This window comes from Mizuhopecten yessoensis, unplaced genomic scaffold (assembly GCF_002113885.1).
Source record: "Mizuhopecten yessoensis strain PY_sf001 unplaced genomic scaffold, ASM211388v2 scaffold1313, whole genome shotgun sequence".
Lineage (NCBI taxonomy): Eukaryota > Metazoa > Mollusca > Bivalvia > Pectinida > Pectinidae > Mizuhopecten > Mizuhopecten yessoensis.
In genome coordinates this window covers 814,562-837,388 of record NW_018403984.1, presented here as the reverse complement: position 1 = coordinate 837,388, position 22,827 = coordinate 814,562, and the positions used below count along the sequence as shown (strand labels likewise).

The window sequence follows — 22,827 nt, the reverse complement described above, 5'->3', positions numbered from 1 at the left end:
CCAACCCCACCCCCACCCCCCGACCAGCACACTCTAGATCTCACAACCCTACCAGCATACTTTAGATCTCACACCCCATCCAGCACACTCTAGATCACACAACCCCGACCAGCACACTCTAGATCACACAACCCCGACCAGCACACTCTAGATCCAAAACCCTACCAGCACACTCTATATCTCATCCCCCCGACCAGCACACTATATCTTCTGACCCACCAGTGCTGGTAGGACTGAACATTCTGAATAAAGTAACACTACAGACCCAACAATCTTAAAACAGCAAACTTAATGCAGTTCGAAATGAAAAAAAACCCATGAAATCAAAGCGTTCTGTACAGTTCTACTGAGGGTTCAGAAACCAATATATATATGATATTTAAACATATGACGGTATCAGAAAGTATATAGAACCAGATGAACTAGCTCATAGATACTATTGTACCTTAGTTTACTGATTGGCACTTAGTACAGTTTATAGTAAAGCATTAGTTTAGAATTATTTTTATGAGGGATTTATAAAGTCAACTGAATGACTTCTTGACACTTATCTGGGGCACCAGACAGTAGGCCACCATCAATGAGGGTGGGCGTTTATGTGTCACAGGTATCACTCCTGATTGGGCGTAGTCCTCGGCAACAAGCTTATTAATTATGCCATTTGGATTGTTCGCTCTGTCATACCAGACTCGACTCAAAGTTTGTTGATGTGTTTGTAAGATGTTGCATATGGATGGTATGGAGTGCCAAATGATATGGCACATATATTGGTGTGCTTGTGATTTAAAGCAAGGCTGTATTTTACAGGGTTTTTTGTGATTTATATGCAAGGACGGTGTATTGTTGGAATGGTTGAGATTTGTGTGTACGAGATATGTCTACCCAACACATTCCTGGCCGTGTGGGGAGCACTCTTCACAGGGAGGGACCCCTTCCCTGTCAATGTTGCAATGTTTGTTCCATGAGGAGATGACTGGGCGGTAACACCAGCCTGCGTGTGAAGGAGACAGAATAACAAAAGTATGATAGACAAAAGTATAGCTACATCATCAGGTTTTACTTGAGCCCAAAATCTAAGAGGCAATTTGAGAATGTTCAGCAAACTTTGTTTTCCTTGGTAAAACTTTTGTAATGTGGATCTCAAGAATTGTTTTATTGATGGTAGTTTTCCAAAAACATCAGGATCAATCAAATTAAGTTCAAAGACTTGAAGCTGCCTAAGATTATGTTAGATTAAACCTGGCTGATATTTCTAGGCTGATTTGCAATCAATATCCAAAATCTTTAGAAATATCTCCTTCTTTTTTGTGTCATTATAAGACAGGTTTCATTGTAGACAAGATAGAATTAAACCAGTGACATGTATACCACAAATATCTGCACTATTACAAAGAAGTTTTGAAAACTTCTGTTCATGATCCGATAGAGACATGTTGCAAGTGAAGTTGATGGTATGACGAGGGGAGGTAACTCTGTGTATAATGACGAGGGGAGGTAACTCTGTGTATAATGACGAGGGGGGGGGGTAACTCTGTGTATAATGACAAGAGGAGGTAACTCTGTATATAATGACAGGGGGAGGTAACTCTGTGTATAATGACAAGGGGAGGTAACTCTGTATAATGACGAGGGGAGGTAACTATGTGTATAATGACCTAGGGAGGTAACCAGGGGGCCTGTAAATAATGACCTGGGGATCTGTATAATTACCTGGGGACCTGTGTATAATGACCTGGGGACCTGTGTATAATGACCTTGGGACCTGTGTTTAATGTCCTGGGGACCTGTGTATAATGTCCCGGGGACCTGTGTTTAATGTCCTGGGGACCTGTATATAATGTGCTGGGGACCTGTGTATAATGACCTGGGGACCTGTATATAATGTCCTGGGGACCTGTGTATAATGACCTGGGGACCTGTGTATAATGACTTGGAGACCTGTTTATATTGTCCTAGGGACCTGTGTATAATGACCTGGGGACCTGTCTATAATGACCTGGGGACCTGTCTATAATGACTTTGGGACCTGTGTATATTGTCCTGGGGACCTGTGTATAATGACTTGGAGACCTGTGTATAATGTCCTAGGGACCTGTGTATATTGTCCTGTGGACCTGTGTATATAATGACCTGGGGACCTGTCTATAATGACTTGGGGACCTGTGTATATTGTCCTGGGGACCTGTGTATAATGACCTGGGGACCTGTCTATAATGACTTGGTGACCTTTGTATAATGACCTGGGGACCTGTCTATAATGCCTTGGGGACCTGTGTATATTGTCCTGGGGACCTGTGTATAATGCCATTGGGGCCTGGTTTTGTGATCAGAGGTTCTCCAGCCAACACTGGCTCTCTGTAATGTGACATTACTCACAATCAACTACACTTCTCTGTTCCATTTCTTTTGTCTTGTGAACGTATATCCCTCTGTGGATGTGTTTGCATAGCATAATGTTACTTTCAGCCTTTAAGCACTGCCTTGAGATGCTGCTGACTGAAAGTAGAGATATATGACAACATTTATCTTCCTTAAACAAACATTTTTACTGTAATGTAGGATAAATTGCCTTCTCTTTACAACAACCATGAGAGTTATCACCACCAGAGATAAATATCACAGGTGAAACCCAGGCTTGGGATTCCATATTGACACCCGCACTTATTGGTGACATCTTATTTAGTCTCTATGAAGGTGAAATATTAAATCAATGGGATGCATGGCATTCAGAATAATAACTTAAGAATGTTTAGTGAAGGAAAGTAACAGAAACCATCATTGCCTGCTCATGTTAGCGTTACATAATATACTTCTTCTCCCACGAGGTGAAAAACTATTTCCCGAGGCGGCGAAGCCGTCAAGGGGAATAGTTTTTCACCAAGGGTGACCATAAATTTGCTATTTCCCGAATTACCCATTCTATAACTGTTTAATTAAAACGAAACAAATTATTCACCCAGTAAGGCAATTTAACAAATGAATTTATTTATTCATTTCCTTCTACAATTTCAAAGACTGAAAGAGAAAAAAATACAATTGGAAGTACTGTATGCATCGTCGTTGATGATATCTTCATTTCTAGCATTCAAGAAGTGTTTTTATAGACTGAATCTCATAGTCACCATTGTTTTCCTATCCTGTTTTTTTAGCTCACCTGGCCCAAAGGGCCAAGTGAGCTTATGGCATGGTGCGGCGTCCATCCGTCGTCAACATTTTACTTTAAACAACTTCTTCTCTGTTACCAAAAGGCCTAGGGTGATGATATTTGGCCAGAAGCATGCTGGGACGAAGGGCTACCAACTTTGTTCAAATAAATGACCTTCATCCATTTTCAAGGTCACATGGGGTCAAATATGTTAAATTCTTTAAACAACCTCTTCTGAATAACCAAGAGGCATAGGGTGATGATATTTGGCCAGTAACATGCTGGGATGAAGGGCTCCCAATTTTGTCCAAATAAATGACCTTGATTTATATTCAAGGTCACATGGGTCAAATATGTTTAAAACCTTTCAACAACTTCCTCTGAATAACCAAGAGGCCTAGGGTGATGATATTTGGCCTGTAACATGCTGGGATAAAGGGCTACCAAGTTTGTTCAAATACATGACCTTGACTTATATTCTCGGTCTCGGGGTCAAATATGTACCTTTAAACAACTTCTTCTGAATAATCGAGAGGCCTAGGGTGATGAGATTTGTCCAGTAACATGCTGGGTTGAAGAGCTACCAGGTTTTTTCAAATAAATGACCTTGACTTATATTCAAGGTCACATGGGTCAAATATGTTCAAAACATTTAAACAACTTCTTCTGAATAACCAAGAGAACTAAGGTGATGATATTTTGCCAGTAGCATGCTGGAATGAAGAGCTACCAAGTTGTTCAAATAAATTACCTTCATCCATTTTCAAGGTCACAGGGGTCAAATATATTTAAAACCTTTAAACAACTTCTTCTGAATAACCAAAATGTCTAGGGTGATGATATTTGGCCAGTAGCATGCTGGGATGAAGGGCTACCAAGTTTGTTGAAATATATGACCTTGACCAACTTTCAAGGTCACAGGTGTCAAATGTCTTAAAATCTTCAAATAACTTCTTCTCAATAACCAAAAGGCCCAGGGTACTGATATTTGGCCTGTAGCAATCAGGGCTACCAAATTTTGATCAAATGAATGACCTTGACCCACTTTCAACCTAATGTCATTGTTTGTCATTCAAGGTCACACTGATATTCTGCCTGTAGCTGTATTTTAGTCCACTTTTAAGATTACAAGTGTGAGATTAATACCAGGTGAGCGATGCAGGCCCATTGGGCAACTTGTTTAAAAGAGCTTGCATGACCCTACTCATCGACACTTCCGACATTCCGTTCTGTTAAATAAGATTGAAGTGAATTCACTGCAGTCTTTATAACAGCTTTTGTATTTAAGCTACGTTTAGCATCCAAAATCTGCTGTAACTCCTCTTTACAACAACAAAACGGCCGTCATCGGTGGCCATTTTCACTATTGTCATTTGGTTCTGAAAATGTGAGGAGAAGGCCCCGCCTACCAATGTTTTCATTGGTGGAAATCTTATAAGCTCCACCTACAAATATTCATGAGGGAGTAGTTCTCTTTCTGGCAGGGAATAGTCCTTTTTTGCAGGGAGTAGTCCTAATTCAGGGTGGGAGTAGCTCTTAGATGGAAATATTTTAGTGATTTAAGGGAAAAAGCAGATTTTATCATATTGTTTTTATATAGGGAAAATTCAGTAGAGGTATAATGATAGCAAATATATGAATCTCATAGAATATAATCATTCATGCATCAAAATTTTGCATTTACTTTATATGAAATACATTTATTATGAACACTTATTTAGGAAATAGCATTCTCAGTGATAATAACCATAACCTTTATGACGAAGTAATCATAGCTGAAATTGATATACCTGACTGCCTTTGGTAGTGTGACATTACCATACAATTGTTAACACATTTGTCTCATTGTCTTCCTACAATCCTCATACATATCAAACAAGTGTACAATGGCCTTGAACGTTCTCTTGCATTTTGAAGCTGTGTGATGCTATTTCAGACCTTCAAATAATCTTAATTAAAAAAACAATGACTTCCACATCCAGATAATCGTCTGCTGAACGAAAATGAGAATCCTTACGGTTCTGTATTTGTCAATCACCATGACCAAGTCTAGGTCTATTGATAATCTTTTTAGAAAATCAAACAAAAATGTTAAAGCAACAATGCATTTTACTCTTTATCTGGCAACTTAAGATTAGGTCAAGGTCATTAGCCTATTTTCTTTGACCTTGAGCAATATGAGATGTGATAAGGTCAGTAGACAATGTCAACACCTGTGCCCAGGTGATAATAAAATATAATTGTAGGTAGATGTGTGAAGTGGGTGAGTAAGCCTACTGTACACCTGCCTGTCTCCATGTATCATGTCACTTCCCACCTCCACAAGGTACTACACAGGAGTAGGCTAACATGTGATACTGCCTGAGTCATCCGGACAAACGGTGCCAAGCTGACAAACATACGTAAACATGTACATTTCACAGCTGTAACGCCAACCAAAATCATGTTTATGAAAAGAAAAAAGTATAACAGTGTTTGAAGGGCCCAGCTCACCGCAGTGCTAGTTATTAAAGGTGTACAGATTGGATAGAAATCCGTGTGTTATCCCTTCCAGCGGCACTTTCCCACGCTTCTCCCTTACCCAGCCATGCCTGGAATAGGTAGCACACACCATTATAGGTAGAACCAGTGGGGGTACACAGAACTCGTGTGGTTTCCATTTTACATAACATCTTCATTAATCATAAAGCCTACATTTTGTTTTACAGTTTTATCTTCTCCACCATCAAACTGCTCAAGTGTTTTTGTCTTACCATCTTTTCTCTATCTTCCCCCACTTATCGTCTCATCGACATTGAGACTTGTTCTGCGAGACAGTTCCCCGTTCGGAGATCTCCGTTTGTTTGCGGTCTTCATTGCAGTGACCTTGAGTTAATGAGTGACACATTTTCATTTCCATGTTAAATATGGTTTCATTTTACAGTGCTGTTTTGCTTCTTGCCATGAATTATTTTGGCTGCTTCATCGTTTGTCGTTTGGTAGGACACACCAGAATTCCTGATAGGTTGATTTTCGTTTCTAACTTAGCGTGAGTGTGTTGGATTAAATGTTCTTGGTTTTAGTGATCACACCACATGGTATAGCAAGTCCGTTATATGGGGTCATGTCCTTAACTCAATCGTCCCACTTTATGGCTTTGATCAACACACAGCGCTAATACATTTTAAGGAATATTTTGAAGAGAGTTAGATAGTGGGTTGAAAGTTGAAACTTGAAATGTGATAGAAGATTGTGATCTCATTATGTAGATGTACTTCAAAACTGTAAAGAAAACTTAAAATTCTTTATGGTCAGACACAAGTTTACTTTCTCTCTTTGATATTTCAAGAAGAATGCTTTCAAGGAGATTTTTGAACCCAAGTTGACAGATCTACAAGGGGTTGAACAGGTCGCTTCAGTTAACAGGGTTTAAATTTACTTTTAAATATATATATATAACATTTATGGACCTGTCTACTGTATAACAGAAGGGGATACACTAGGCTGCAACAATACGCTTACCTCACGATACGTATCATGGTACGATGCTTACGATACAATACGCATCACAATACACATATCTGCTAAAAGGTCAACTAAATAATGATTGAGTGAAGGGTTTTATCGAGTTTTATCATCGACTTCAATGGTAAATGCTATCAAAATACATTTTTGTATAGTTTTTAGTACCTTTTGTATGACTGGACAGTGGACCTCATCTTTACTGAAGGATTCAAAAAATTTAAATACACATTTTTTTAGAGTTTGACGAAAATTTATTATCCCCGTCGCAACGAATGTTTGAGGGGATATATAGGATTCCACCCATACGTGAGTACGTATGTTACATTCTTTGTTATCGCTCTAGCGACTTCATTCCTCAACCAAATTTCATGAAACTTGATGCAAGTGTTTTGTATGTCAATGTCTTGAACAAGTACGTGTTTTGGGGTTCTATGTTAAAGGTCAAGGTCACTGTTACTATTTAAAAAAAACTTTGTCATCGCTCTACCGACTTCATTCCTACACGAAATTTCATGAAACTTGATACAAGTGTTTAGTATGTCAATGTCTTGAACAAGTTCGCGTTTCGGGTTTCTATGTTAAAGGTCAAGGTCACTTACTATTTAAAAAAAAACTTTTTCATCACTTTAGCGACTTCATAACTGAATTGAATTTCATGAAACTTCATACATGTGTGTAGTATGACAATACCTTGAACAAGTTTGCGTTTCCGGTTTCTATGTTCAAGGTCATGGTCACTGTTACTAATTTTTAGAAAAACTTTGTCATCGCTCTACCGACTTCATTCCCCAACAGAATTTCATGAAACTTGATACAATGTTTGGTATGGCAATATCTTGAACAAGTTCGCGTTTCAGAATACTGCATTAAAGGTCAAGGTCACTTTTACTATTTTAAGAAAAACTTTGTCAAAACTTTGTCATTGCTATATCGCCTTTATTCTGAAATGTAATATCATGAAACTTCATATAAGTGATTGATATGGCAATGCCTTGAACAAGTACGCATTTCAGGTTAATGCATTAAAGGTCAAGGTCACTTTTACTATTTTTAGAAAAAACTTTGTCATCTAGTAATGCTAGTGTATCGCGATACAGGAAGACAACACAATTTGATACGATACACAAGAAAGTATTTCAATAGGATCCAATATATCATTGCAGCCCTAGGATAAACACGGCATTTATTTTGCATATGGACTGGTGTTATATATGACATCAAAAGACAAATGGAGACAATAGATTAAGAAAAGATAACATAATTTCATATTACAACACTGATGTAGTAAAGGGGATTGTGTGATTGTCTTTTTCATCATCCATCCAAACAACAGCTTGGTTAGACTGTAATTAAGTGCCATTACTCTTATGCTAATTAGAACTCCAAGTCATCAAACTTCATGTGTGGTTATTTCAAAGATTACTACACAAATACATCAACATTCTATGGAGGTCACTCCGACCTTTATTGTTTGCTTAGGTGAGACCTTGTTTAGATCCATATTCATTGAAGCAAGCTATGAGTCTCAGAAATTATGTTTTACCAATATTTTTGCAGATGTCTTACTAAAATGAATTTGACCTGTCTCATGTAAAATGCAAAGTCATGTAAGATTCTATATATATTGTGTAAAAGGGAAAAAAAAGATTGAAATAATATATATGATTGGAACCAGTCCAGCAAAGGGACTGTTTTACAGACAGACAGTGTTGAACAGCTCATCCATCTTACACAGGTGATTGTTAAGGTTGACAGGTGTCACAGTTACGGTTCACCCAGGGTGGCACTCCGCTGCTAGACCTATCTGTCGGCCAGCATCTATCAGCTAAAAAACAGATTCTCCTTGTTACATCATTCTTATCTCTACATCACCAAGGCTGCTGAGCTTCAATTTAATATTTTTTATTATGTCTAGAATCTGTACAATATTGTTCTATAATGAAGCACTTCTAATAAAACTGTTTTTCTTGATACTGTGGAGAGGGGGTATCAGAAGTGGTAGAGGAATTAGCTGTGTCACAGAGTTAAGTTGGTTAGGCAGTTGACTGCCGAGGCCTGTGGATATGTGTTTAGCCTTGTCAAGTGTCAAATAAAAACATTCTTAATGGCTGCAGTGTGTCTGACTGATGTTTATTAACGAAGATTACTCTCACAGATCTTAATCTGCATGAGGAAAAACTGAAACAGGATAATAGATGAGAGGGAAGGAGCCCCCTAACACCCCCTGTGCCAGGGGCCCTGATGTACTGGGGCTGTACTCCAGGCTACCAAATGCCCAGAACATATTAATGCTACACCCCCTGTATAATCACATTGCCAATGTTTTCATTTCACCACTTGGTGGAACTTTTCGGCCAGCCGCAGGATGTGTTAGTGGGCAGCAGTGTGAAACAGTTATTCCCAAAGCCCAGACGTTTTTGGGGAAAAGTTTGGGAACAGATGTGAAGCATTGATGTAAATGTATATGGTGCAGGACTAATATGTGACTGACAGTTTCTGTATTTATGTCATGGTACAGTTCTACCTTGGCAGTGAGTACCAGGTAAGTGCAGTCATGTTTCATACAAATTATGATGTCGTATAGCCAGCTCTGCCAGGGTTTTGGTACAGGGGCTGGATCGTCTGTCAGACTCAACAATTGTCGAGAAATTTGTGATGTACTTTGGCAAAATGGGTTGGGAAATTAATTTAGAATCTTTATCTATGCCACATGTCTCTCGAGCATTAGGTCTTTTCTGATCAGGGTTTCCTGCCAGTATTCTGTCCCCATTGTGTCCCACGTAGATTTCCAGCCTTGAGTGAGGAATACTGTAGTGCAGTGAACTTTTCGACGCTGTACCTCAATCTCAGGCTCTGTACCAGTATCTTTTTAAGGCTATTGTTAGGGAACGAATCCAGGTCTTACTGCTGAAGGGGGCCCTGTTATAAACCAAGGAATTCTGGTAACTCCTGCCAACAGGTTGAGTACAAGTGATCTGCGGACTTGACATGCTTGAGAGGGTATTGCTCAGCAGTATTTGTTGCTGCAGATTAAATATGACAGGTCCCTATTGATGAGGGCACACTCTATACACACACTTTCAATAAATCTCTGCCCAATTATTGTCATGTGACATACAAAATTTGCTTTGGAAATAAATGTCCATACCAAATTAGTTTTGAAATCATCAAAGAGCAATATTTTTTCTGAAAAATAATTGATGTGGCCATGTTTTCGTGAGCTCTGTGCCTTTTAATCCCTGTCAGTGTAGTAAACACACAAAACGCCTCTGAGGACAGCGGGCGACTGGGTAATGAAGCTTTGCCTTCTCAGCCATGAACAAGTTTGCTTTTGATGTAGATTACACCATTAAAGAAAACACGAGTGTGAGTTACAAGCACTACAAGGAATGCACTTGATGATCCCTTGATGTATACATACTAGTGACAAGGTGCTGTAATACAGGAAACAGAAATGTAGGCATGACAAAACAGATCGTTTAATTCATTTTTGAAGGAAGAATGCATTCATTACACAATTTGTAAATTTCTACGTCAATACAGTATTACAGAAGTTCAGAAAGTGAGTTATACATTGTATTGCACCTCGGTACAGAATGCTGTTCATTTATTGGTCAAGACATGTCATGTGATTGTTCTTGAATATATTTATGCCTAAATCGTCAATGTAGCGTGTTAAAGAATGTTATGGGTTCACATATGATGACAAATTGGATTACTTTTAATAAAAAAATCATCTTCCTGTTTAACGCTACTTTTGTTGAGGGACTGAGAAAAGGAGTGTTTTATAAAGCCCTATATATGTCAAGGCCAAACAAATAATGTTGGTGTTTGACATGAACTTACAGTGACCCAGTTTACATGATTTATACTTTTATGCTCTTAGTTTGCTTCCTAAGGATGTCAGGTCACTGAAGTCAATATTGAACTCATAAGCTCCATTCTAAAATAGATTGCTCAAAGTATGCCGTTTGTACCTAGCATGGACATCTGTCTTTCGTGTGTGTCAGAATCTCGTCAAGATGTATTGATGTTTTAACCATGAAAAAGAACATCTTATAATGTGGCCTTGTCTCCTCTAAAAAAATCCTGTATATTGATTGGATAACCACATCAGGATTAGGGACGGGAGCTCATAATGTGACATGGGGTGCTTCCCCCTTGATCCACCACTTACAAGTACACAACACAGCTTGGCTATTTAGTCATATGCTGTAAGTTGTGTGATGTGTTACACCCATTACTGCCATCTGTTGAGGATATTCTTGTGTAACAGTGAATTAAAGGGAAGAACAATTATGTAGTGGCAAAGCATTCCTTAACAAGGTGACATTATGAAGCGATACTAACTAAATAGTTGTGCTGAAACTGACAGTAAATTCCACAGATTGATAAAGTAATGTTTGATTTAAACATATTTTATTTGTCATTCAACAAAAAGGACTAGGCACAAGTTAAGATAATGTTACCAATGCAGAGTAACAGATGAAGCTTTCTGTAAAAGGTCACGCTTTGTTTCAAACTGGAAAAATGTCGCTTGTTTTTAATCAGGCATTACCAACCCATTGAGTAGTCTCTTGGTACCGGTTCATTTAGGATCATTTGTCGTAAACCAGCTGTTAATGTTGTGCAAATAAAATGGTGTGAGTAGCGGGAGATTTGCATGAACCAAGAAAATTGAGAAATCGTTGGACTGGGACCTGAAGATGACCATTTTGTGTTCAACATGATTGGGCGGGCAATTGAAGCCAGGAGAATCAAGGCATTAGAAAGTCATTACAAATCATTATGTCTTTCCCAAGCATACAAGAGATCTCATTTTAATGGACAAAATGGCACAGTTTACTCAATGTGGCTGCCATTTTGATCACTTCTGTTGCTGGAGCTCAAAGCCCATGGGCTGACACTTCAAACACAGCACCAAGTGAAGGTGCCTCCATTGAGATTCCTGACACATCTGCTGGGTATACTTACCAAATTTAATCAACCCCAAAATTTACACAAACAGTGAAGCTCATCAAAGGAATCCCCTGGACGAATGTAGGAAATAAAGAAGCTCCACTGAAAAGCTCTATTTATCACGGTGCCAACATGAATGTCTGATGTTTTGAAATTGTCAGACTTGATGAAAAGCAGAAGATTTTATGTTACATCTTTTGAAGAGTTCAGACAACACTTATTACACGTGTAAACATTAACAAACAGATCAGGTGACCTAGTGGCCCACTCTATCATTGATCCGCTAATTAGATGTATCAACACCTAGCTGGCCGTGAAATTGACCTCCTTTTTCTTGTACTATTTCATTCCGAAAGGTTTCAAAGTGGGCACTAATTAGTGTGTAAGTCTTATTCTAGGCAATGAAAATGTGTCAGATCATCTGGGAGAACCAGGAATGGAAAGCGTAAGTTAGATGATTTAAGTTACGAGATTTTATACATTTAGTGCCCTAGAGAAATAGGATTCACTTCAAGAAACAAACCATTTTTCCATACTACCAGAGCAATAAATTGTTTATAATACAAAACAAGAAACATCTTACAAAGAGAAAATATAGCATTATCAAATTATTTCTATTTCAGTTGAAAAAATGAATTCCCCTGACAATATTTCTCGTAGAGTGATTGACTATATGCTAGATGTGAGATTCCAAACAAGGGTATGCGCTGTCAGAAAATATGGTGTTTTTTGTCGACTCGAATGTGCAATGGTCAGATATTTTGTCTTCTCATCATGTAATGTAACCGCAAGGTACTTTCTTTCGTTATCACACACAAACCCATTGAACCCACAAAGCCCAGCACTGAAACACAGATATGATGTAGTTTATTTAATTTCATTAGCAATTAATATAAAACAAATGAAACATATTTAAATTCATCTTTTTGAAAAACTACCGATTTATTTAATGATTATGTCAAGGAAAGCTGCTGTTAGGCCAAATAGAAGTTCATCGAAACTTTTGTTGAAGTGTAAAGTACAGTGAGACACTTGTTGGGTAAAGTACAGTGAGACACTTGTTGCAGTGTAAAGTACAGCGAGACACTTGTTGCAGTGAAAAGTACAGTGAGACACTTGTTGAAGTGTAAAGTACAGTGAGACACTTGTTGCAGTGTAAAGTACAGCGAGACACTTGTTGCAGTGTAAAGAATAGACACTTGTTGCAGTGTAAAGTACAGCGAGACACTTGTTGAAGTGTAAAGTACAGTGAGACACTTGTTGCAGTGAAAAGTACAGCGAGACACTTGTTGAATTGTAAAGTACAGTGAGACAGTTGTTGCAGTGTAAAGTACAGCGAGACACTTGTTGCAGTGTAAAGTACAGCGAGATACTTGTTGCAGTGTAACGTACAGTGAGACACTTGTTGCAGTGTAAAGTACAGTGAGACACTTGGTGTAGTGTAAAGTACAGTGAGACACTTGTTGCAGTGGAAAGTACAGTGAGACACTTGTTGCAGCGTAAAGTACAGTGAGACACTTGTTGAAGTGTAAAGTACAGAGAGACACTTGTTGCAGTGTAAAGTACAGAGAGACACTTGTTGCAGTGTAAAGTACAGCGAGACACTTGTTGCAGTGTAAAGTACAGTGAGACACTTGTTGCAGTGTAAAATACAGTGAGACACTTGTTGCAGTGTAAATAACAGACACTTGTTGCAGTGTAAAGTACAGTGAGACACTTGTTGCAGTGTAAAGTACAGTGAGACACTTGTTGAAGTGTAAAGTACAGAGAGACACTTGTTGCAGTGTAAAGTACAGCGAGACACTTGTTGCAGTGTAAAGTACAGAGAGACACTTGTTGCAGTGTAAAGTACAGAGAGACACTTGTTGCAGTATAAAGTACAGTGAGACACTTGTTGCAGTGTAAAGTACAGCAAGACACTTGTTGGGTAAAGTACTTTTGTTTGTCAGAGATATGAAGAAATGGCTCCATAAGACAGATATGTTACCACAAGGTGTCCTCTATAGCCTAGTACATGGTCCATCACTTAATCAGACATGTCATTTGTACTTAACAATGTAATTCTGTTACTTTACATAAGGTGTTATGAGATTAACACCTCACAGTACACACAATCTCAAGATCTAGGTCCAACTTGGCAGCTTCCTGTCACAAAGACAAAATTCTCCATCACTAGTTCTACATTCAAAACATGATCTCAGAATATGATCTGTTATTTCTAGCTACGTACACCAACTGTTATGTAATATTTCATAGATTGGGTATAGAGGTTTCCCACAAAGCTGTTTTTGCGAAGCATTGTGACATCATTTTGTAGAGGTCAAAAAAAGGTCTTAGGTCATCAAATTGATCATTATTAATCCTTACAGCATCTTCATTACATTTGGTACAAAATCAAAACATGTTGATCATAGAAATAAATATTTAAGTGTTTTTTTCATTGTAAAGGGTGATTGTTGTCAGTGTAATGGGTGGGGGTTATCGGTGTAATGGGTGGGGGTTATCAGTGTTATGGATGATGGTAACCAGTGTTATGGATGATGGTAACCAGTGTAATGGTTGATGGTAACCAGTGTAATGGTTGATGGTAACCAGTGTAATGGTTGATGGTAACCAGTGTAATGGTTGAGGGTTATCAATATAATGGTGGGGGTTATCAGTGTTATGGATTATGATAACCAGTGTAATAGTTGACGGTTACATGATAACAGGGAAATTAGTGATCATTGTCGGTATAATGGATGAAAGATGTCAATGTAATGGTTGAGGGTTTTCAATGTAATAAATGAAGGGTTTCAGTGTAATAGATCAAGGTTATCAGCATAATGGGTGAGAGTTTTTAATGTTATAGGTGAAGGGTATTAATGTTAAAGATGAGGGTTATCAGCGTAATGGGTGAGGATTGTCAGTGTTATTGGAGATTGTTGTCAGTGTAATGGGTGTGGTTTCTTAGTGTTGAGAGTTTCAATTGTAAAATGTATGGGTTTTCAGTGTCATGAGTTAGGCTTGTCAGTGTATTGGGTGAGGTTAGCCAGTGTAATAGATTGTAGGTGACTGTTTTAATGTAATATGCAAGGTTTGAAATAAACCAGTGTAATAGGTGAAGGATGTCGGTGTAATGGGTGGGCTGGTTGGCTGAGGAGCTAGTTGTTATACAATCTATAAGAGACACAGGTATGCAGTAATGAACAGGTACGATTGATGGAATTTGATTGGAATTGTTAATTATGAGGTTGTTAGGTAAATTTAGATGTTCAGTCTGACAGACAACATTGCTAGACATACATGTATGTATGTTTTAGAAGCTGGGCCAAAGTTTGAAAGGTACTTTAGGAAGTCTTCCGATGTGAGGTAAAAAAGTGCAGTAGACAGATGTGGAGGGGTCTGAGAGGGTTGGAGGGTTGTGACATACGCGCAGTGGTTATCTATAGTTAGTACATACATGGTGATTGACAGGTGTGTACCAATCTCCATACTAATTGCTTTACCTGATCATTGGCTTAATCCTGGTAACGCAGTGGAAACAGCATGAATATATGCCTAATCTGTCTGTCAGTCCGTCCATATGACATACGTATGTTGTGCAAACATTTTCTAGTTGTAAAATAAAATAAATTGTATTTCCTGTTGCAATTAACAGATTATAAAATTACTTTACAAGATGAAACTTTGCATATAGAGAAACAATTATGTCCGCTAGAATCAAGAATACAGCACCATAGGCAAAAAAAAGGTGATATGATACGCAAGTCAGACAGGTGAGTACCCCTGGTGTGGAGACAGACAGATAGCTACCCAGCTTGTATTGTTGTTTTTGATATTGATAAACATCAGATTTATCAGATGGATTGTCAGAGTGGATCTTCACAACAGAGATGAGATTAACTTCTCCATTGGCCCTGGGATAGTTTGTACCTAATGACCTCCCATTACTCGCCTGTTCATCATAGATCTGACTCTCTTGTCTATGTTGTACACTCAGGTGTCAGCATCAGAATCTTCAGTTTCAATCTTAAATGGGATACTGTCTATGTTCATTATTCATTTAAAAATACATTTAGGTAAAAAAAAAATTGCTAATTAGGTGGGTGTCATTTATGAATGAAGATATACTCCACACCTTAGACCTGTGGTTTGTGTCAGAGTTGTCTTCCTTGAAACAGTTTTAATTAGTATTTTCTAGAAGTTAGCCGAGTTTTATCTTGAAAGCTTTTATTCTGGTGTAATTTTAGAATGTGTCAGCATGAAGATAATTACCTACAATATAAGTGTACCTGACTACAATATAAGTGTACCTGACCACAATATAAGTGAACCTACCTACAATATAAGTGTACCTGACTACAATATAAGAGAACCTACCTACAATATAAGTGTACCTGACTACGATATAAGTGTACCTGACTACAATATAAGTGTACCTACCTACAATATAAGTGTAGCTGACTACAATATAAGTGTACCTGACTACTATATAAGTGTACCTGACTACTATATAAGTGTACCTGACTACAATATAAGTGTACCTGACTACAACATAAGTGTACCTGACTACAATATAAGTGTTCCTGACAACAATATAATTGTACCTCACTACAATATAAGTTTACCTAACTACAATATAAGTTTACCTAACTACAATATAAGTTTACCTAACTACTATATAATTGTACCTGACTACAATATTAGTGTACCTGACTACAATATAAGTCTACCTGACTACTATATAAGTGTTCTTGACTACAATACTAGTGTACCTGACTACTATATAAGTGTACCTGACTACTATATAAGTGTACCTGACTACAATATAAGTGTACCAGACTACAATATAAGTGTTCCTGACTACAATATAATTGTACCTCACTACAATATAAGTTTACCTAACTACAATATAAGTTTACCTAACTACTATATAATTGTACCTGACTACAATATTAGTGTACCTGACTACAATATAAGTCTACCTGACTACAATATAAGACTACCTGACTACAATATAAGTCTACCTGACTACAATATAATTGTACCTGACTACAATATTAATGTACCTGACTACAATATAAGTCTACCAGACTACAATATAAGTCTACCTGACTACAATATAAGAGTACCTGACTACAATATAAGTGTACCTGACTACAATATAAGTACCTGACAACAATATAAGTATACCTGACTACAATATAAGTGTACCTACCTACAATATAAGTGTACCTGACTACAATATAAGTCTACCTGACTACAATATAAGTCTACCTGACTACAATATAATTGTACCTGACTACAATATTAATGTACCTGACTACAATATAAGTCTACCTGACTACAATATAAGTCTACCTGACTACAATATAAGTGTACCTGACTACAATATAAGTGTACCTGACTACAATATAAGTGTTCCTGACTACAATATAATTGTACCTCACTACAATATAAGTTTACCTAACTACAATATAAGTTTACCTAACTACAATATAAGTTTACCTAACTACTATATAATTGTACCTGACTACAATATTAGTGTATCTGACTACAATATAGTTGTACCTAACTACAATAATTATAAGTGTACCTGACTACAATATAAGTTTACCTAACTACAATATAAGTTTACCTAACTACTATATAATTGTACCTGACTACAATATTAGTGTACCTGACTACAATATAAGTTACCTGACTACAATATAAGTGTACCTGACTACAATATAAGTGTTCCTGACTACAATATAAGTTTACCTAACTACAATATAAGTGTACCTGAGGGTTTTATCAGTCTGTCTGATATCTAGGAGTTAGTGACAGTGACAAATCATTAATTGGTAAGGCCTTAATGAAAAGGTGTCTGATAATGTCAATAAATTCAGGGCGTTGTTAAGTGGAGAACAATAGCATCATGATGAGTCTTTTCTGTCTTCTCTTACACAATTACATAACATGATTGGTAGTACAGTTACAGACGTTTGTTGTTTGTTCCCTGACTTTTCATTAACCCTCTTTACACAATGGTAACCGTTAGTTTAGTACACTCATCATACTGCAGTGTGATGTACCTCTGATGTGCACTTACTGCAAGTGTAATTGAATGACGTCTACAATGAATGTTCGGATTGGCCAATCGGTCACAAGGCAGTGATAGTTTACCTGTATTGGAGCGACCCTCACTGAAGATGATTTATCCTCCTGTGCTAATTGTGGTTAAGAATTGGCCCTGGCCTGGTTCCACGAGGCTCCAGATTGTACACAAATCAATGACTCACAGGTTCTTCATGTAGCACCACATGTCACTTACAGCCCCACCTGTCTACCCCCTCCCTCACCGTATCACTTACATCCCCTCCCAGTATCACTGTACCCCTAACACTCACAAAAGTCTTCAACACTTTTACAGATTGCCCTTTGATGGAGTCGGATACCATGTTTTCTCAAACTTCAGTAGGTTTTAATTGTTTTTCTTTCATAAAAAAATTTAAGAAAGGGTCTGTATGTGTATACCGACATTCCTTGGAAAAAATGAAGTAGTTTTTTTGTGGCCCAGGAAATGTTAATATGTGAAAAAATGACAGATAAGTTTGATAATTATCTTCATGAAATCCATTTTATTACCTGTTTGGGATCAAATCCAAAAATGTGTAGTATAATTGCAAGTAAAATCTTGAATGTCTCGGCAGAGCATGCAAAGAAAAGGTGAAAATATATGTTCTGTTTACAGGTCAGAAAAAAGTCTAGAATGGTCAATATATAGGTCAAATATAAAGGTGAAGTAAAGTCAACTTATTGGTCAAATATAAAGGTCAAGTATGGTCAATTTACATGTCATAGATAAGGTTAAGTATGGCCAATTTACATGTCAAAGATAAGATTAAGTATGGTCAATTTACATGTCAAAGATAAGGTTAAGTATGGTCAATTTACATGTCAAAGATAGGTCAAGTATGGTCAATTTACATGTCAAAGATAAGGTTAAGTATGGTCAATTTACATGTCAAAAATAGGTCAAGTATGGTCAATTTACATGTCAAAGATAGGTAAAGTATGGTCAATTTACATGTCAAAGATAGGTCAAGTATAGTCAACTTATGGGTCAAAGACAAATATCAAGTATGGTCAATTTACATGTCAAAGATAAGGTCAAGTTTAGTCAATTTACATGTCAAAGATAGGTCAAGTATAGTCAACTTATGGGTCAAAGACAAACATCAAGTATGGTCAATTTACAGGTCAAAGGTAAGAAAGCAATGTACCAGTGAATGTACAGCTCAGAGAAAAGGTAAAATATGTTCCATGTACAGGTCAACGTTAAAGGTCAGGTATGGTCAATTTACAGGTCAAAGGTAAGAAAGCAATGTACCAGTGAATGTACAGCTCAGAGAAAAGGTAAAATATGTTCCATGTACAGGTCAACGTTAAAGGTCAGGTATGGTCAATTTACAGGTCAAAGGTAAGAAAGCAATGTACCAGTGAATGTACAGCTCAGAGAAAAGGTAAAATATGTTCCATGTACAGGTCAACGTTAAAGGTCAGGTATGGTCAATTTACAGGTCAAAGGTAAGAAAGCAATGTACCAGTGAATGTACAGCTCAGAGAAAAGGTAAAATATGTTCCATGTACAGGTCAACGTTAAAGGTCAGGTATGGTCAATGTACAGGTTTGTGATAAAGGTCAAGTATGGGGATTATACAGGTCAAGTGTGGTGATTGTACAGGTCAAGGAGCAAGGTCAAGTATGGGGATTGTACAGGTTGACAGTAATATAGGTCATGTACGGTCAATATTAATGTGCAGGGTGATAAAGGTCAAGTATGGTGATTGTGTACAGGTCAAGTGTGGTGATTATGTACAGGTCAAGTGTGGTGATTGTGTACAGGTCAAGTGTGGTGATTGTGTACAGGTCAAGTGTGGTGATTGTGTTCAGGTCAAGTGATTGTGTTCAGGTCAAGTGTGGTAATTGTGTACAAGTCAAGTGTGGTGATTGTGTACAGGTCAAGTATGGTGATTGTGTACAGGTCAAGGATAAAGGTCAAAGAAGGTGAATGTACAGGTCAGGGATAAAGGTCAAGTATGGTGATTGTGTACAGGTCAAGGATAAAGGTCAAGAAAGGTGAATGTACAGGTCAGGGATAAAGGTCAAGTATGGGGATTGTGTACAGGTCAAGGATAAAGGTCAAGTAAGTTGAATGTACAGGTCAGGGATAAAGGTCAAGAAAGGTGAATGTACAGGTCAGGGATAAAGGTCAAGTATGGGGATTGTGTACAGGTCAAGGATAAAGGTCAAGTAAGTTGAATGAACAGGTCAGGGATAAAGGTCAAGTATGGTGAGTGTACAGGTCAGTGATAGAGGTAAAGTATGTGAATGTACAGGTCAGTGAAAGGTCAAAGATTCTAAGTTTGGGTAGGTGGAGAACATGTTTAATTTTCCAAATATCTCTTTATACTAGCTGGTTTTCAAAAAATCTGGTTAACCTCTGTTTTGATAAAAGCCTAATGCTTTGGTATTCATTTACAATGTTTTGTAACCAGAACACTAAACAACAATGACAACTAAAGCAATGTTTAGAATTTCAAAAAACTGTAATATAACAGTTAGGTTATGTTTGAAGGTTTTTTAGGTCACCTGAGCTTTAGCTCAAGTGACCTATTGCTATCCGTTTTCGTCCGTCGTCGTCCGTCGTCCGTCGTCCGTCGTACGTCGTCCGTCGTCCGTTAACATTTTACATTTCAAACTTAAAGTCAAGTTCTGCTGGGCCGATTGAACTGAAAGTTGATAGGAATGATCGCCTCATGGTCCTGACAAAGTGTTGTTATTTTTCGGGTCGATCAGAAATCCAATATGGCCGCCACGGCCGCCATTTTGAAAACCTATTTCAAACTTAAAGTCAAGTTCTGCTGGACCGATTGAACTGAAAGTTTGTAGGAATGATCGACTCATGGTCCTGACAAAGTGTTGTTATTTTTCAGGTCAATCATAAATCCAATATGGCCGCCACGGCCACCATTTTGAAAACATATTTCAAACTTAAAGTCAAGTTCTGCTAGGCCGATTGAACTGAAACTTTGTAGGAATGATTGACTCATGGTCCTGACAAAGTGTTGTTATTTTTCAGGTCGATCAGAAATCCAATATGGCCACCACAGCTGCCATTTTGGTAAACTATTTCAAACTTAAAGTAAAGATCTACTTGGCCGATTGAACTGAAACTTTGTAGGAATGATCGAATCATGGTCCTGACAAAGTGTTGTTATTTTTCGGGTCAATCAGAAATACAATTTGGCTGCCATGGCCGCTATTTTGCTACTAAGTTCTAATAGGCCGATCTCACTTAAAATTGGTCTAGGAATGATCAGCTCATGGTCCTGACAAAGTTAAGTTAACATTATACTATTTTTTACTCAAATTGGTACATATTTCAACAACAAAAATAAATACTATAGACTCAGGTGACCGTTAAGGCCCATGGGCCTCTTGTTTCTAATACGATCAAGAATTATACTCTATTGCTTGAACACTCAAACCTCAACAGGACAGCCATTTGGTGGGGTTTTATAAAAATAATTGTCTTTATATCAACTTGCTGACATATTGAGTCAAAGTCTTGTCTTACATATGGTCAAGCATGATAAAATGTACACTATTTACAACATGATTAATATTTTTGAAATTGACGATTGGAAATGAAAAATGACTGTTTGATTTTACCATTAATATCTGACTCACTCCTGGATGTCTATGTGAGAACAGAGAGAACAACGCTGGTGATTATTACAAAGGAGACTAACAAATAGTACACTTTAACAGATCAGGATGTTTAACAGAACGAGATATGAAGTAATTCCCAGCAAGACAAAAAAATCTCCCTATTATTTCTAGCTGCTACAGTGTGCTGGAGTGTGAGTGTTGTTGGTGCTAGTGCCACTGTAACTGATAGTGCTGTTGCCTGCTCCTCCTCCGTCCCCGCCACACTTCACAATTCATTACACACAAATTGATATGTTCCTTTAATTAGAGTCCTTTCACATGCCTGTTAATTTAACCCTCATTAACATGCCATACTGGGATCGTCTTTCATTTTCCTAATTATTTTATTTCACAGATTCATTATAACACTATTAAAGGCTATACTATACTTTTCTTGACTAAAAGTTTAATCGTTTAGTAATTAGTTCGCAGAAAAACACCATCAGATTGGGATTCCCATCCTCTGCCATCATGAGCAGACCCAATATTTAATTAGTTTTATGAAATCACTTACAATATTCATGTCCTCCTATCTTTTATAATTTTAGATGATGTGTATTTAATTTAAACTTAGTTAAATCCAAGAGTACCATTATACATATGGTCTCTACACCCTTTGAATATGTCATGACAAACTCAAATGATACTTGTAAGTTGATTTGTCAGGAAACTTATAGAATCTTGCATACCAGGTACCAGAGTGCGATCTCTCCAGTAGGAGATGCACAAAAGTAAAATAGATCATGTTTGATTTTGGTGTACTTCAGAAGACCCGTCTCAGCCCAGCTATTGGTCAGATTTTATGTATGAAACCAATCAAATGGCAGACCATGAGCCTACAATTTGTTTCAAGGGTGCAGAGAGTTGTTATGGGAAGAGGAACCCCTGGATTTCAAAGTGACAAGATTAACCTAAGAGCACAATTTGATTGAAAGTTTAAGAATTGATACCATTTATGTATTGTAGGCTTTCCCAACTACATGATAAACAAATACATGTCACATTTTACCCATCAGACAGTTATTGTCAGCCATGGCCTTTTGATTGAATTTTCCTCAGCTTTCCGGAACATTAATCTGAAGGTTAAAAATGAAACAAGACAGCAAACTTACCTGGTTATGTGGTTCATTTTTCACCAAAATAACACAAGGAACTGAGGCTGAAGGTCAGGGTCACCTAGTTCTTCACCTTAAAGAAACTTTGGAAGCTCAAAATCAAGAAACCTTTATTAGATTAATCCCAACCCCACCCCAAAACAGAAGTCATTGGTTGTATGAAGAAACAGACACTATTAATTTGGTGTTGTTTTCATCTAATGCTCAAATTTTATTTTTTGAACAAGAAACGATATTTCCTACAAATGCTATCTTTTCATTTTGCTGTGAAACACATGTAATAATACATTCATTTTTACTGAAATTTCTATTTTTTCTCACTCAAAGCCATAAAAAATCCCTGACCATATGTCACAGGAAACA

General features: G+C 37.5%; 1 protein-coding gene across 2 annotated transcripts in view; it reads left to right on the top strand.

The window, feature by feature from the left end:
* The window catches only part of LOC110459485, a 78,680-nt gene that overhangs the window by 26,052 nt on the left and 29,801 nt on the right, over positions 1-22,827 (top strand). The gene's annotated exons all lie outside the window — the stretch shown is intronic.